Consider the following 17224-nt stretch of genomic DNA (forward strand, 5'->3'; position numbering starts at 1 on the left):
ATTTTTAAAGGCCTAAATCAAGACAAAACAATTTGATTTTGATGAAAGGAAATGGTTGGATTGACACTCAGAAATTTTTGTTCAGAATTTTCCTTGGTGGAGAATTTTTAAACTTTCCTAATTTTAGAACAAAGCTAAATTATGAAATCTCAAAAATCCTTCAGAAATTGAGCATCCATTCTCTGCATTGCTCTAGTGGGGACATATGTGCAGAGGGAAGAATGATAGTCAGCTGAACGGTGTGGGGAGGACACAGGAAAAGAGGCACTGGGAGAAAACTGAGAAGTTTTGATTGTGTAGGGGGAAATGGCAGAGCGGGCTATGGGCAAGGGAGGTACTTCACTTAGTATTTTAGTGGGTTAAATTCCAATTTACAAAGAAAATAATCATAGATTTGAAGTCAAGGGTTGGCAATAGCCAAAGACTGATGGGATTTTTTGGCTGTAACTGAGAGGGATGTGGTTTTTGTTTTGTTTTAAATGTGTTCATATATTGCTAGACAATTAACCATACGCATAACTAACTGGAGCCTCTGCATGACCATATTGCTATAAACCTTCATCCTACCCTTCCTTCTCTCCCATTGTATCATATAACAATAGGTTGCATTATTTGCAGCATTAAATACTGCTTCTGCTAATGTTGCATGCTTTTTGTAGTCACCCTTCTTTCTGCATGCTTATTTTTGTTCAGGGTTGTGAGCCTTTTATAATCAGAAAGTTTGCCTTCTAGCTAAAGTATTTGTACAGCCCCCATCACCATGGGATCTGAGCACCTCACTATCTTTACTGTGCTTATCCTCATCACATTTGTGTGAGGTAGGGAAGGGTTAATACCCCCATTTTACATATGAAGATCTGAGGCACAAAGAGGCTACATGACTTTCCCAAGGTCACATAAGAAGTTGGTGTCTGATCAGAAAAATGAACCCACTTTCCTATGTCCCAGGCTAATGCTCTCACTGCTGGACCCTGTTTGCCAGCTGACCTCTCCATGAAAATCTCAGCTAACGATAACGTGTTCACAAGGTGAAACAGAAATACAGAAAACTTCGCTGCAGGAGGAGTGTAGGAGAGGAAATCTACTGCTAGAACCAAACACTCCTATCCATCTAAAAACACAGGAAATTTCATTTTCTCAGATAGTAAATTATGTCAACAGGATTGTAAATCGTGGTGCCTGCAGAATTCTTCTTTCCTAGGCCATTTTTTTCTTTATTTGGTTATGAAGTCTGAGGTGACAGCAGTGGTTCTCTGATTTTCCTTGTTATCATCCCTAGCATACACTGAGATTACACCATTATTTTTTTACTGAAGGACACTCTCAAATTGCAGTTTGATACGAGACTACAGACTGCCATTTCTGTCATCTCATCCCCTGGCCAACACCTCCTCACAAGCTGTTTCTTTTGGCCCACAACAGAAAAGACATCAAGTGCCAAATTCATCCCTGGCTTAACTCCACTGGGCCCAACACTGCTACAATAGGAGTCCAAGAATTTACAGTCAGTATTGGACATGTGGCAAACTGGCGCTTTCTGGTTTTCCTTGTTCCAAACAGTCTTTTTCAATTTTCTGCAAAACAGAAGCTTCTTAGACTGACCTACAATAGACAGTTTAATGCAAGCTACAAGCCCGATCTTCAATAGCTCAGTGTTGAAGCATGGCATGTTTGGAAGCCATTCCATGAATCCCATGTAAGGAGATTATGGAGGATTTTTTTCCACATTCTTGCCAGACCAAGGTTAAATGGGAACATGAGATGAGAACTTGCATTTCAAGCTTTGACTGCATTAGAGCAATGCATGACTGCACTTACCTTATTGGGATTTGCGCCATAGTGATGCAACTGCTTCAGCTGTATCACAGACTTCAAAGGTCTGAAAAAAAGAAAACAAGAACCAAGGCACTAGTAATATCACACACAGATACACAAGACAACTCATCTAGCCCACCTGAGTAAATCCCAGATCTCTACTTAATTCCCCATGAACTAATGTTTTCCTCAATTCTCTTCACCAGATGATCTGTAGTGTCTTGGGTCCTTGCATGAAATGGGGAGGAAGTAAGGTGGAACTTTCTCAACAGTCATAAAAACAGTTCCCTGATCCCCAAGCACCACCACCCAAAGATATGGCACTCATCATGTACGTTCCAGGCTGCCAGGGACTCTCTACCATACCACATGTAAGTGTGATGGCTTAGCAGAGTGTCATCCCTAGTCCTTGCAATACATCCACAGACCCTTGTTCGAGACAGGGCCATTCACAGCATCCACTGGAACAATCCAAAACTGTCAGCAGTTGCAAAATACACAATATATGCCGTGTCATAAACATCATGCACCTGTTCCAGGAATGGGCCAGCAAACTCTGCCAGGCAGCATGGGATAGGTGTGACTGTCACACTACTGAGTGTGTACCATAGGTCCCCCTCTGTGCCCAATCTGCAGAGGATCTGAGGCTATTATAGTACCAGCTAGGTGCTGTTCAGAACTGAAGATTAAATTTAATGTTCCAAACAGACCCTTTTCAATTTTCTGCAAGATAAAAGATACTTTTTTAACTCAAGCTGTAGCCTCTCATGCTTTTAGCTCTGGAGGCCCCTGGTTCAATCCATGGTGTGTTTGCCAAGTTGCTATCACATAGAAATCTACAAATCTATTATTAGTAGAAGGGAGCAAGTGTATTAGATGTGGTGCTTACTCTACTTCCAAACATCACGGCCAGTGTGGATGCTGTGTTGCAACCTGAAACACTATGACAAAACCACTGCAAACAGCAATGATGCAATTGTCTACTGTAGATAAAGCTTCAGATGACTCTTGGCTGTTAAAAACTTTACCTTTCTTCTGAAGATACATTTGAGATACAATTCAACTAAGTATTCCACATATACATCTCCCCTTCCCCACTCAAGTACAGAAAAATAAATAGATTAACATCAAGTCTTTGTGCAAATCATATCACTATATTTATGGTAAACTTCTCCAAGATTTTGGGTATCCTGATTTTCTAAATTCATCCACCCAACATTTTCAACACCCAAAGCTTGCTTTTGAAAAGGTAGTTATTTACAATTAACTTCTTTATGTTTTATACACTTTAGGCACTGCATATCTCCCAGTCTCTCTGCTCTAGTCAAAAGATAAAAATCCGCTTGAGAAAGAAATACTGTACATACCTGTCTCAAAACTTTCGTTTTTCAAGAGTGGATAATATTGTTATTTAATTCCCCACCTCTGGTTTTCCAAATGCTATTTATTAGCAGCTGGTTTGGAGAATTAAACCATCAGCTCAAAAAAATGAGTATCATTGAAAATAAATAGTTTAGCTCTGGCGGTAAATTCATCCTGACTGCAACTTGTCTTAGTATTGCTGCTACTATTAATAAGATTACAGCAAGAATATTACATTTGTCAAGAACCATAATAATTGCTTTCAAAAATGAAGTATAGTTCTGATCAAAATGGGTAGTCAGTTTTTGAGCAATTTTTGTGCTCAGGTTCCCACATTTTAAAGGAGAGATTTGATTCTAATGGAACCAATGTGAGCGAAGTGACAGGCATAGATTCTTCATTAGTTTAATTACTGCTATGAGAAGGTAAATACTAAGGGCTTGTCTACATCAGAAAGTTGCAGCGCTGGTGAGGGAGTTACAGCGCTGCAACTTAGGAGGTGTACACATCTGCAGGGCACCACCAGCGCTGCAACTCCGTGTTTGCAGCGCTGGCCGTACTCCCGTTTTGTCTCAGGTGTAGAGGATCCAGCGCTGGTGATCCAGCGCTGGTAATCAAGTATAGACACTTACCAGCGCTTTTCTTGACCTCCGTGGAATAAGCAGGTATCCCAGCATACCTGAGGAAGCCTCTGGTAATCAAGCTGGTCTCCTTCCCCGGCTTGCTCTCGCGTTCCCCGAACCCCGAGCAAGCAGGTCTCCTTCCCTGAGGTTTGCTGGGTGGTTCCGGGAACGCAAGAGCAAACCGCGGCGAAGCTGGTCTCCTTTCCCGGTTTGCTCTCTCGTTCCCCGAACCCCCGAGCAAGCAGGTCTCCTTCCCTGCGGTTTGCAGGGTGGTTCGGGGAACGCAAGAGCAAACCGCGGTGAAGCTGGTCTCCTTTCCCGGTTTGCTCTCTCGTTCCCCGAACCCCCGAGCAGCAGGTCTCCTTCCCTGCGGTTGCAGGGTGGTTCGGGGAACGCGAGAGCAAACCGCGGCGAAGCTGGTCTCCTTTCCCGGTTTGCTCTCGCGTTCCCCGAACCCCCCTTGAAGCCGCCCAACAGCGCTGCAGTGTGGCCACATCTAACACCACTTGCAGTGCTGGTTGCTGTAAGTGTGGCCACTCTGCAGCGCTGGCCCTATACAGCTGTACTAATACAGCTGTAACAACCAGCGCTGCAAAATTTTAGATGTAGACATGGCCTAAGAGACAGATCGCCCAGCATTGGCCTGTGGTTTTCAGCCTGTCATTTGCAACACTAACATTTTTTTGCTGTTCGGGTCATTTAGAAACTAAAGTATCTGATGTTCTCTAAATAATTGTTTAGAGTCCTGCACTTTTGAAATCAGTAGAGACTTTGTCCCTGATGTTACTGGTTACAGGATCAAGTCTTAGACATTTAAATGATAAACATTTGACTGGAAAATAAGGAACATTTTATAATTTTTCATGTACAAATTTTCATCGAAAATTTTCCTTCCAGTTAAATAGAGTGGCAGTATGGTCCAGTGGTAGGCCTCTGATCTGAGTCAGGACATCTGAGTTCTACTCCCAGAGGTGCCATTGGGTAATCGATTAACTTGAACAAGTCATTTCTCTTACTAGCTTCTAGAGCTGAAAAATGGCAGCACTTGTACCTCTGTCCAGGACATTGGACCGGCAGGTGAAAAATGTTACATCACTATTAATTTTATAAATCATCACTGGAAATAATTGTGGGCACACAAATGTACCTGCACTTGTTTGTGCTCACAAAATTGTGAGCACCAGAATGGTCTTATGGCTGGGCTAAAAATCTGGCCCTAAAAATCTGTGTAGTTATAATATTACTGATTATCTAGAATGCTTTTTGATCTGTTTAACAAATATTCCTATATTAGACTCTACATTATTATTGTTTTCACTCTCTCTTTTCACTTAAACAACCTTTCAACCAAGTAACCTAAAGACCTTGGAAACATAGAGTACTCTTCACAATAGCCCTTTGAGGTACCGATTAAGGCCAACATTTTTAAATTTAGGTGCCTAAAATTATCTTCCTAATTACATCATTAGGTGTCTAAAAATTCAGTGGGATTTGCAGGAGCTTAGTGCTTCTGAACACTGTGTCAATTATTTCACTTCCCAATTTCATTGCAGAGCTTTAGGAACCTAAACTTGAAAATGTTGACCGAGTGTTGGTCATGCAACAAGTCAGTAACAAAAGAAGAGTCCTGTTTCCCTGTGTCGTGCTCTAATCCTTGAATGCCTTAACTTTTTGTGATTTTCTCCTTGCATATTCTCACACTACTATGAGTTCTTTTTTTATATTTTTATTTTTAAAGTTGGTGTGAATGTGATATTCCTAAAGATAATGGATAGATACCGCTGTTTGTAAAGCTACGTCTAATGCAGCTACATGGGGCCTGATTCTGATCTCACTTACACCAATTTAAGTAATGAAAAACTCTACTGAAGTCAATAAACTGACACCAGTGTAAAACTAATGAGAGAGCAGAATAAGGCTCATCTACTGTAGCCATACCCTGGTTCTGACAATGTGCCTTAATTCAGGATGCACATCACCACCTGCTATTGCATTCCTCTGCCTCTGTAATGCCCAAGCTGCCAGTGGTACTGGTTTATGGAAGGAGTGTTAGAGAGGAAGAAGAGACTGGAAGTAAGTGCTTCATACACCAATCACCATTTTCGACTAGACAATGAATAAACAAATCACATCTCTTTCAGGCAGCAAACAAAGATGAATTACTTTAAAATAAGGCAAAGTGAAAATCAATCTGCTGAATTAAAAATGTTAATATTTTAATTGACATATTGCATCTCAGCAGGAGTAAACGGGAATAATCTCTCTTTCTGGATGCATGTTTATTTGTATGTTGCCAGAAAACTGTTCCTGTTTTTCTAAAGAGAGGAATGTGTTTCACTTTCCCTCTATCTGGAACATGCCAGTCCCATAATGCTATAACTGTACTGGAGAGAATGGAATTTATATTAATGAGATACAGATGGCTTCACAATCATAAGCGATGTTGACCTGAGTGAGTAATTAGGCCTCCCGTACAGAGCAGACAGCAATCCCAAATCTTCAGTGTAGTTAGTAACTAACTTATATAAGGATATCCATATTCTATTCCTGGATCTGCTGTTGACCTGCTGCGTCACCTTGAGCAAGTCATTTCACTTCTCAGTGCTTCTGTTTCTCCTCCCACCCTTTATTTTGTCTATTTAAACTGCAGATCCTTAGGGGCAAGGACTGGCTTTCACTGTGGGTGAAATCTTGGCCCCACTGAAGTCAATGGCAAAACTCCTATTGATTTCAATAGGACCAGGATTTCATCCTCTGTGTTTGTACGGTATCTGTCACAGTGGGACCTTGATCTCATTCCAGGAGACCCAAAGTTTCAACTGCAATACCAACAACAAACAACAATACAATTTTTCATCTAAAAAAATTGTAAACCAACATGATGATTCTCAGAGTACCCAGGACTGTGTGTCACCTTGTTAATCCTTGTTTCCAGGGTAGTGGTGTTTTCTTGTGCATGACTGGGTGTCAGCTTCCTAACACCCCCAGTCTTCTAGCCAGTCAAGCACTCTCCTCTGGACTATGCCATCTCTTACTTTGTCTTAAAGGTTAACAGTAGGTGCATCCCAGTCTCCAAGTCCCTTTGATGCATTCCCTTTTGATAGCCAGACCCTGTCATTGGCAACTCAGAAAAATACCAGGTCAGCTGCCTGCAGAACAGCTTGCATACACATCAGCTTGCAAAATTCAACTCAGAACTACCATTTTGCTTAACATCATAGCACTTGATACATTTATGGTGAAAAGATTCAAGATTCAGGTGATACTGAGTAAGGATATTGGCAACAAACGGTTACATATAAAATAAAATCATAACGTGCTTTCTAGACACTAAACTTAATTAACAGATTAAAACTTTGTTAGACAGGAGATTATCTTACCCAATGTTTTCTTCAGCATTTTTATCGGATGCTAGCTGAGATCCCATTTTCATGAATGTAATATGCTGTATTTTTACATCCGAGGTGCAGGGGGTGGGGAGGGAAGGGGGGAAAGTCTTCTTTACCTCCTACATATTAACCCTCCCCTCAAGTTAATTGTCTGTATTCAGAGATAGGATAAACACCTGTTGACGTCACATCTCTTCATTAACATCTGACTTTGTATGTAAATTGGCATCCATTGTGTTAACTTACATTTAATTTACATCCCAATAGAGAGATACACATATCTTATCTCCTGTCTGGAAGAAAACCTGTTTTTCACCTCTGTCTTGACAGAGACTTTAAAACATATTTTCTGTATATATAAACATAGCTCTTACATAAAATCTGTACCTACATTTCACAGTGATAACATCGACCAGTGTAACCCCAGTTTTCATTCAAGATCTCACATGACATTCTTTTGTGAACCAGAATGTACATATCAGAATCAGGATATTCCTATAACCCCCTTGCCTGCTGGCATTAAGGGGTTCTTGGGTCACAGCTGATATATTGCAATTTGCATTTCAGACTGCTGGACTTCAGAATGCCAATGTCCTGTATTTTGTCATATTTCACCAAGGGTTCTGCAAAGTGACCTCGAAGTTTAATTAGTTGTTTTTACTTACCAGGATTTAAGCTTACAACGAAAAAAATTAAGGCTCTATGAACAGTAATATTAAATCTGTTGCTTCTAGTTGGTGCCAAACCAAAGATCAGGAGCCAACAGATCATAGGGCCAGACTTAGAGTGAGCAGATAAGGCCCAAACCTAATAGTTGCTGAGCTGGTTGGAAGTTTTCAAGTTTAGAAAAATTAACATTTCAAATTTTTTCAAAATTTGAAAAATAAATGGGAATATTTTTCAACTAGATTTTTAAGAATTTCCCTTCTCTCCATCTTTTGACCAACTCTTGAGTAGACTGAAATTTGGAAAAATTGTGGTGGGGGGGTGGAATCAATTTTTTTAGAGCAAGAGATGAGGTGGGTGAGGGAATCTCTTTTATTAGACCAACTTCTGTTGGTGGAAGGTACACACTTGTGAGCTACCAAAGACTCAAAGAAGACCTGAAGAAGAGCTCTGTGTAGCTTGGAAGCTTATACCTTTCATTAACAGAACTTGGTCCAACGAAAGATATTATCTCACCTACCTTGTCTCTCTCATATCCTGGGACCAACATGGCTATAACAACACTGAAAATTAGTTTGGGGCTTTTTGGTAGGGTGTTTTGGCATTTTCCTGATCCTGTGTGGGCTCAGCAGCTTGGAGGAAGAGCTCAGCATTTTGCAGGATTAGGTTCTTAGCAGCCACAGAGTGATGAAACCTTATGCTCTGTCATGGTATATTTCCCCAATCTGAACCTTAGAGTCCCAAAGATGGGGTACCAGCATGAATTCCCCTAAGCTTAATTATCAGCTTAGATCTGATAGCTGCCACCAATCAGGACTTGGAGTGCCTGATACACTCTGGTCCCCCCCAAACCTTCCCTGGGGACCCCCAAGACCCCCTGGATCTTAACACAAAGAAAGTAAACTCTTTCCCTCACCAGTGCCTCTCCTAGGCTTTCCCTCCCTGGGTTACCCTGGAAGATCACTGTAATTCAAACCCCTTCTCTCTCCTTCTCAGGCTTTCCCTCCCCGGGCTATCCTGGAGAGATAGTCAGATTCAAGCTCTGTGAATCTAAAACAAAGGGATTCCACCCTTCGCTCCTCACTTCTCCTTCCCTGTTAAGTACAGACTCAATTCCCTTGAGACTCAACAAGGGGAAAAAATCAAACAGGTCTTAAAAAGCAAAACTTTTAATAAAAAGAAAGAAAAAAAAAAGTAAAAGTTGTTTCTGTAATTTAGATGGTAAAAGTTACAGGGTCTTTCAGCTTATAGACACTACAGAAAAGCCTCCCCCAGCAGAAATACAATTTAAAATACTTCCAGCCAAATGCATATTAAATTTCTACCAGCCAGATACACATTTGCAAATCAAGAAAAACAATCAAAAAGACTAAACCGCCTTTCTACCTTTGTACTTACTAAATTTGAACAGAAGATTAGGGAGCCTGTAGGTACATGTGGTTACTCTCAGAACCCAGAGAGAACAAAAAAAAAACCCCAAAAAAACAAGCAAAGGCTTCCCTCCACCGAGATTTGAAAGTATCTTGTTTCCTGATTGGTCCTCTGGTCAGGTGTTTTTGGTTCCCTGTTTGTTAACCCTTTACATGTAAAAGAAACATTAACCCTTAACTATCTGTTTATGACATGCTCAGATGCAGAATTACATTTAATGTTTTACACCTCCACATGCTGATGTTTTCAAATATTTTCTGCCAATGAGAATAAAAAAATCAATATTTCTCCTCACTGACAGAAATCAGATAACAGCCAAAAATGTGAAGCAGATTGTACTTCCCTCATTTTTTCAATTTTATGATGTAGCCTCTTCCAACCATTCTCCCTGGACCTTGATGTTGCTGAGACTGAGATGTAGGGAACACCTGTTTTTTCTGCTTATGCCACTCATGGGAAGCAGCAAAGAAAAAGTAGACAGCCATACACTTTAGATTTTTTTGTGGGTATACTGAAGTACAGCAGCATAGAGAAAAGAAATGTGAGGTTTGTACAGTGTACAGAGATCGTCACTGAATGATCAGCCTCCACTGTTGACAGCATATCTCCTCCTGCATTCACCTCTCTTGTACAAAATGTCACAAAGCTATTTTTATCACTGCTTTATTTTGTGATGTATTCTAGGTTGGATACATAGGCCTTCCATTAGGAAGTTAAATGTCTGCCCCTGAAGAGAACTATCTGCCCTTATCACTGGGGTTGTATGGAATACCAGCCATGGGGGAGTGTGTCTGGTCTCACCTGAGACCCTTTACCTTAGGGCCTGATGCAAAGTCAACAGACTTCAGTAGGCTTTGGATCAGGACCTTAATGCTTAAACTGTATAGTCTTTGATTAATTTAGAGTGTAAAATTACACAGGTCACTTATAACAGGTTCTTTACTCAGGCAGATATGTAAATCTATTATAGGAGATGAGATTGGTGAATCACACAGAGACACGAGGACTTTAGTACTTAAATACACACAAGTGTAATAGCAATCATAGAAAAGCAAAGTAAGTATAGCAAAACAATCCCCTGCATTGTGCATACTCGCAATCATACAGAGACCATCAGAAGTATCAGAGAAGAAGATGGAAGGAAAAGTAAGTGGAGACCACCATAAGTGGGTGGTGATAATCCAGGCTTCTACCATACTGTCACCCTGATGAGCCCACCAGTGGCTGGAATATATCTTGATTTATAACTTTTTTCTGTAAATCCACCTATGTCCAGTGACAGTGTTTAAATTGCCCTGTGGTCCCCCGCCATGTGTGGCTTTCCAGGAAACCATCATTGAGGTTCCAGTTACTGACATAAGCTATTTGCATCAATACATTGCCAAGTACTTCCAACACAATAATGTGGTTAATCTCATGGTTACTTGTTTGTCACAAGATACTTATTGCTAAATCTCCTGACCTTGGTCAAGCACTCATGCTAACTGCCTGCGACACTTAAGCTAACAGTAGTTAAACTAACAAGCCTTACTAGGCCTCAATCTACTGCAAAGCCTATCTCAAATACTTATTCATATTTTATATTCCCCTACTTGCATTACACCTCTAATGGCTTCTATTTTTATTATTTAAAACATTTTAATCCTGCATAACAGAATTCCCTAAAATCAGCTCAGGCATGACAAGTCAACAACTGAGAGTATAAAAGGGGTGAAGTTTTGTCCTTTTGTCTCTAGGAGTTTGACCTGACAGACTGGGGTCTCCTGTAGTTGTGGAAAAGATATCCAGATAGAGAGAGAGCAAGCAGGCACGAAAGTCACTGCCATAGCCACTGATGTGTGATTAATTAAATATTAGAACATAAAAGTTGATTCTTGTCCCCAGAGGTGGAAGGTCTGATTGGCAGTGTAACAAGGAGATAAAATTCATAGAGTTAGGAAGCAAGATATGACTCTTCTATTCCTCCATTGCATAAGATGTAGATTTATACTCTTGGGGATCTCCCCAAGAACAGGACCAGTTCACTCAGGATGGGTGCTGGTTCTTTAATAGTTATGTCCCCATTGCTGCATGAGATGGGTAAGCAACATCTTAGCAAATTTTATCCTTGTTTAGACAGCTATGAATTAGTTGCTCGAGATACTATTGACATCTAATATGTATGCTAATTGATGTCAAGCTTTCCATAGCCTTCTGCCTACAGTAGTCAGTGAGTTGTCTAAACAAGCCTTCAGATTAAGGCTTGTCTTGCTATTTTAGGGCTAATAAGGTAGGATTTTCCATTGAAAAATACACTGAAGAAAACAAACTGTTCCACTCTAAATCATTTACAGAAAATACACATCACATCAGCTCCCAGCAATGCACTCCCATCTCTCTAGGTAAAAGTCTAGAAGAACTGAGCATGGCTTTAGGATTTATAGTAATCCAAATATTTTAGAGCTATTTCTAACTTAGAGCAGATGAACATTTACACATGCACACTGTATTGGATTCTTTTAAAAACTTGCATTTCTGATTATATTAAATCAATAAATGAAGCTATGAAAATGAATAATGTACCTTCTGTAAGACAAATTTTAATGAACCAGGTTATCTGTAATGTACAGGAGTCTTTGAGAATCAGACTGCACATAAAAATCATAGTCACTTTAGGCTATCAAATAGCCACATGGAAATCCCCTGAAAGGAGATTCAAGGTGGAAACTTGCCAGTTCATATCCAGATAAGATGTATAATGATCCTTTAATTTCTTTTTTCTCTAAAGGAATCAGCTATTTAATTGAGCTTAGTTAGCACATCAATTATTTAGGTTTTGTGGCTGTTTCTATTAACTTTGTGAACAAGCTTATATACCGTGGGGCCCAAAAGTCAATTAAAATGTTATCTCAGGACAATAAATTGCATAACACACTCCATTGTTCATCAACACCTAAACATCACTGCTTAGTTTATGTTGGCCAATATGTTTTTGCCTGAGAGGTCAAAGTTCCTTTAAGGCCCAATTACCCTCTTAAGGAGTGTAGTTTTTCAAGCCTTACAATCATGTAACTACATGCTCAATTAATTTCTGAAGCTAGGATGCTATACTACAATGGTGGGCAACCTGCGGCCCATCAGAGTAATCTGCTGGCGGAGTGCGAGACAGTTTGTTTACATTGACTGTCTGCAGGAACAGCTGCTTGCAGCTTCCAGTAGCTGCAGTTCGCCATTCCCAGCCAATGGGAGTTGCGGGAAGCAGCACTGGCCGCAGAGATGTGTTGATCATCACTTCCCACAGCTCCCATTGGCTGGGAACAGTGAACTGCGGCCACTGGGAGCTGCAAGCGGCCATGCCTGCAGACAGTCAATGTAAACAAACTGTCTCGCAGTCCGCCAGCAGATTACCCTGTGGGGCCGCAGGTTGCCCACCTCTCCTATACAACTTCCCAAGCAATATATTGGTGTTGAAAAAATAAAGTACTTGATCTGTATGATGGGGTCCACAGCTTCCTGTCATGATTTCAAAAGGTAGATTTGATATTTGACTGGGAGCCACGGCTACACGTTAGGACAAAATCCTGTTCTTTAAATGGACTAAGTCCCCTCATATTCAACTTTACAGAGTGTTAATCTCCAAATCACACAGAGAGATGTATCATTTGTGAGAGTCAGGCACTGAGCAAAGTTTGAGTATATGTGCTGAATACAGTTTGCCCTGGTCTACACTTGCCGTTAAATCATGTTGAGTTACACCCATAGTCAGCAGTTAGTAATTCTCCTAGAGTAGACGAGGCTCAAATGAACTTGTTCATTCACTCCTATATTTAATAGTAGGGTTGGGCTATTAGGAAGTAAGGCTGCTCATGTCCGTGAATGCGTAGATGTGCTCTGAGTGACAGTTGCATAGTGTAAGACAAAGGGCTGCAGACTCAACTGTCCTGCACCCTTTTGAATCTGCTTACCACTAACCTAGAGCAGGTAAGCATGCCACATTGCACTGAAGTAAGTTAGATGGGGGAACCTCATTGACCCTGTTTTTTCCATTTCACATACAGTCATACGGTTGTCAGAATAAATCCATCCATTTTGTTGGAAATTTGGAACCTTGCAAAAGAGGCATCTGGTATTTTGCAGAAATTGAGCAAACACAATTACAGGAGAGGGCAAGACTTTCAGATTTGAAAATCAATATGCTTTTTTGGGGCGGGGGGTCCTCGTAGTGGTACAGAAAGTGAAACCGCAAGAGCCAGCTCCTTTATTACAACTCCTAGCTGAAAAGTGCAATCAGGAGAAAAAAAAAGAAAGAAAAAAGACATCTCTCAGCTAGGGATCTACCTTACCTACAATTTGCTTAGAATCTGACTTCTAGAAATTATACATCTATGGACACAGCTGCAAAATCCTGTTAAAATTCAGCTAGCAAGCAAGCTCTCGCCTTTATAGAAAAAGAAGAGAAGAAAATTCAGGGACTCTAAAGAGAATTTAACTCAAGTTGCTTACCGTTAAACTAGCTTTCTCATTCATTTTATTGCTACAGCCATGTTTTCAGCTAGCAAGTGTGTGTCTGTTTCTTCCTGCTCACCATAAGGTGCAGAAATAAAATACAAAGCCAGGGCTGAAATTTTGTCTCCAGAAATTGACAGAATGCAGCCAAACAAAAGAATGTCATGCTGATTAATACAAATTTAGACTGTACTCTCCTCTTTACTCTGTACAACAGCAATCGTGCTTTCAGTGTTCAGAAAATAATAAATATTAACCCTGATTTATTTGAAATGCAAATCAATCCTCCGACTTCCCAACCTGCACCATTCTCCCTGAAGTCTAATTAACAAATGGACATAATTTAAAGTAATCTTCTCTCCCTGCAAACCACATAATTTCACCTCCTCCTGATTTCTAATGTATATACATTACAGTTTGTTGCTGTGCAGATGAAGAACTGGGGTAGAAACAGAGATGATTTTATAGCTAATGCTGTCTTTTGCCATTCTAGTTCTTCACCTGCACAGCAACAAACTGTAACATTGCAAAATGAGGATACTGACTTTGAAGGGAGGGATGGGGAAAAATAAGCAACAAGAGCAGATAAACTTTCAGAGAAAAAGACCATGTTTTCATATACATGATCTTAATGCTAGATGCTAATAACAGGGGAAGGGCTGTAGTGACAGTCCGTGTTGCATAAGCACCTAAATCTAAACAACTTTCCCTGAAGCATCATTGGCACTTTATTAGTGCTTGTCAAAATGTTTCCATCGCAACTTTTTTGCTGATGAAAAATACCTTTTTAAGAAATTACATTTTTAGTGAAGAATTTTTATTTTGGTTTAAAAACCACCCATTTTTTTGATGAAAATCAATATTCAATCAAAAATCAGTATTTTGTTATTCTGTTTGGTTGGTCATTTTCAATGAACATTTCTGAAATGAAAATTGAAATGAAATTTTGTTGGGGAGGAAAAACACTTTAACTTTTTTCTTGTCCCCACTGTTTTTTGAGAGAGAGAAATGCTTCCCTCAGTGAATGACGCTTATTGAAAAAACAGCACATTCAATGGAAAATTTCATACAGTGGCTGAATAATAGACAACCCAGCACTAGTGCAGAGCCCAACATAAGTACTGAGTAGAGGCAGCTTTCTCCCTAAAGATTCTGGGATGGCTGGGGCTGCTTTGAAACCTGAGGACTTTTGTAATTTCTGCCCAGCTACCCAAGACAGCTGTCCTACCCCTGGGAATAGTTATGGCATAGATTGTCCCAGCCACACTCTTACCTCCCCGGATGCCTGGAACACACCCTGCACTAGCGCTGCACTTAGCTGGGAAGTTCTCTGTCACCAGGGATGTTCTCCAGAGAAACCTTAAAGATTATAATTATGCTTGGATTGTTTTGCTTTAGAAACAAATCTCTAGGGGAATTTAAGTCACATTAGACCTCATTAGTTTTACCTGTTCCCTCAGTTTGTGTTGCACTGAAGACTCCAAATTCCATGAAGTATAACTAAACACCCAAAAGTTCAGATCACATACCCATCTAAACCTAACTGGAACTATCTGGGTCAGTGGTGGGCAACCTGAGGCCCGTCAGGGTAATCAGCTGGCAGGCTGCGAGACAGTCTGTTTACATTGACCGTCCACAGGCACGGCTGCCTGCAGCTCCCAGTGGCCATGGTTTGCCATTCCAGGCCAATGGGAGCTGCAGGAAGCAGTGGCCAGCACGTCCATGAGGCCTGTGCTGCTTTCCACAGCTCCCATTGGCCAGAAACGGCAAACTTCAGCCACTGGGAGCTGCTGGCACCCATGCCTGTGGACAGTCAATGTAAACAAACTGCTTTGTGTCTCGCCAGTGGATCACCCTGATAGGCCACAGGTTGCCCACCGCTGCTCTGGGTGTTGGACCATATCAGGGAATTTCTGTATTAGAACCATAAAGTCTTTGTGTATAAGTAGTATGAGGCCAAGAGAGACAAGGGGTAAGATTGAATTCCCCACAGCTTAAACTCCAAGATATTGGTAACAGAACAGGCCTCTTGATTTTTCATTTTTGTGTCTCTCCCTCTCTGTGAAAAACATGAAAGGCCACACTGCTAAATTGTTCTCAAAATTGAGAAAGTCTGTTCTCAAAGAGTGATAAGGCTTTGCAAAAACAACTCTAATGTTCTTCAGAACAGAACACCCTACCCATTCTTCCTTGCTTTTAACTTGTTTGCACGTATGTTAAAGTTAAAGTAGATTTGCAACATCCTGAGAGTTGTTAGAAGTTAAAAGAGATAGGGAAGTAATAAGTGATAAATGTATGTTAAAATAGAGGATGTATGTGGATGGATGCTTGATTTAGATAAAGGATGAATGGTCATGGGAGTGCCAGCTTAACGATTGGCTGAATGGGTAGCACGGAGATAACCGAATGACCCTGCAGGGCAAGCCAAAATCCACCCAAGTTGCATCCCCCCCCCCCGCCCCGGAGGGCTAAAGACTTGAAGAACAAGATAACACTCAGTCAGAGATGTGCCACTTGCTGATTGATAATCACTTCAAACAAGCATCAGCATGATGAAGCGATTCTCATAGACTTCTATAAGGACAAAATCCTAGAGGAACAGAACCAAAAACTCAGGGACTTTGAGTCTGGTTCTGCAACCACCCTCCAGGAGCATTGGATGCGCATCTGACTAGGACTCAGTTCCCCCCTCATGTGCAGGCTACCTGGCCAGTACTCTGCCACAGCAACCTCTAGGCTAGTAACTATAACAACTCTGCAGAACTTATATGAATGAGTGTCCAATGAATAAGGAATGTTAATGAAATAATATTGAATCGTATATCCTGATTTCTCGCTCTTTTGCTATATTTACAATAAACCTGGCATTTTGTCTTATCCCTCTTATAAGATCCTGTTGGTATTATTTTATTAGTGTAACACGGGTGCATCTTATATCGGCAAAGTTCATCTGGAAATCTCAAAGGAAAAGTTCGCGCATCAGTTTTATACTAATGATGGCTTCCACTCAGGCTTGCCATAACAGGAGGCCAGCCTCTCACCTGGTACTTTGTGTTCATAGCTGGACCTAGATAGAACCCAAAGGCAGAGGCAGGCACAAAAACAAAATATAGACCCTGATCCAAAGCACACTGAAGTAAATAGAAAGATTCCTGTTGGCTTCAGGGAGCTCTGGATCAGAACCAAAATGAGCAGAACATTACTAATAGGCAGACTATTAGTACAGTACCAAAAAAGGTTAAATAAACTAAATCTCAAAATATATTTTGTTCAGATTCATGTAGCGTTATGGTTGAATGGTTAGATACCTGGTTGTTTTAGCTGTAATTGTTCGCCCACATCTACAATTCCTGGCTCCTATAGATCAGACAAATCTAACAAAAAAGGAAAGGACTAAAGCTACCATCTCTCCAGCTCGGTATTAATTTTAATTCATCTTTGGCTTCACAATCA

General features: G+C 40.7%; 1 long non-coding RNA gene across 3 annotated transcripts in view; it reads right to left on the minus strand.

Annotated features, from left to right (window-relative positions):
- Positions 1–17224, minus strand: part of LOC115634919 — a 61275-nt gene that overhangs the window by 10371 nt on the left and 33680 nt on the right. For all 3 annotated transcript variants that reach the window (XR_003996474.1, XR_003996473.1, XR_003996472.1), the window contains one exon: positions 1819–1879. This is a non-coding gene — a long non-coding RNA (uncharacterized LOC115634919). The remainder of the gene's footprint in view (positions 1–1818; positions 1880–17224) is intronic.

Source organism: Gopherus evgoodei, chromosome 14, assembly GCF_007399415.2.
Source record: "Gopherus evgoodei ecotype Sinaloan lineage chromosome 14, rGopEvg1_v1.p, whole genome shotgun sequence".
Taxonomy (NCBI): domain Eukaryota; kingdom Metazoa; phylum Chordata; order Testudines; family Testudinidae; genus Gopherus; species Gopherus evgoodei.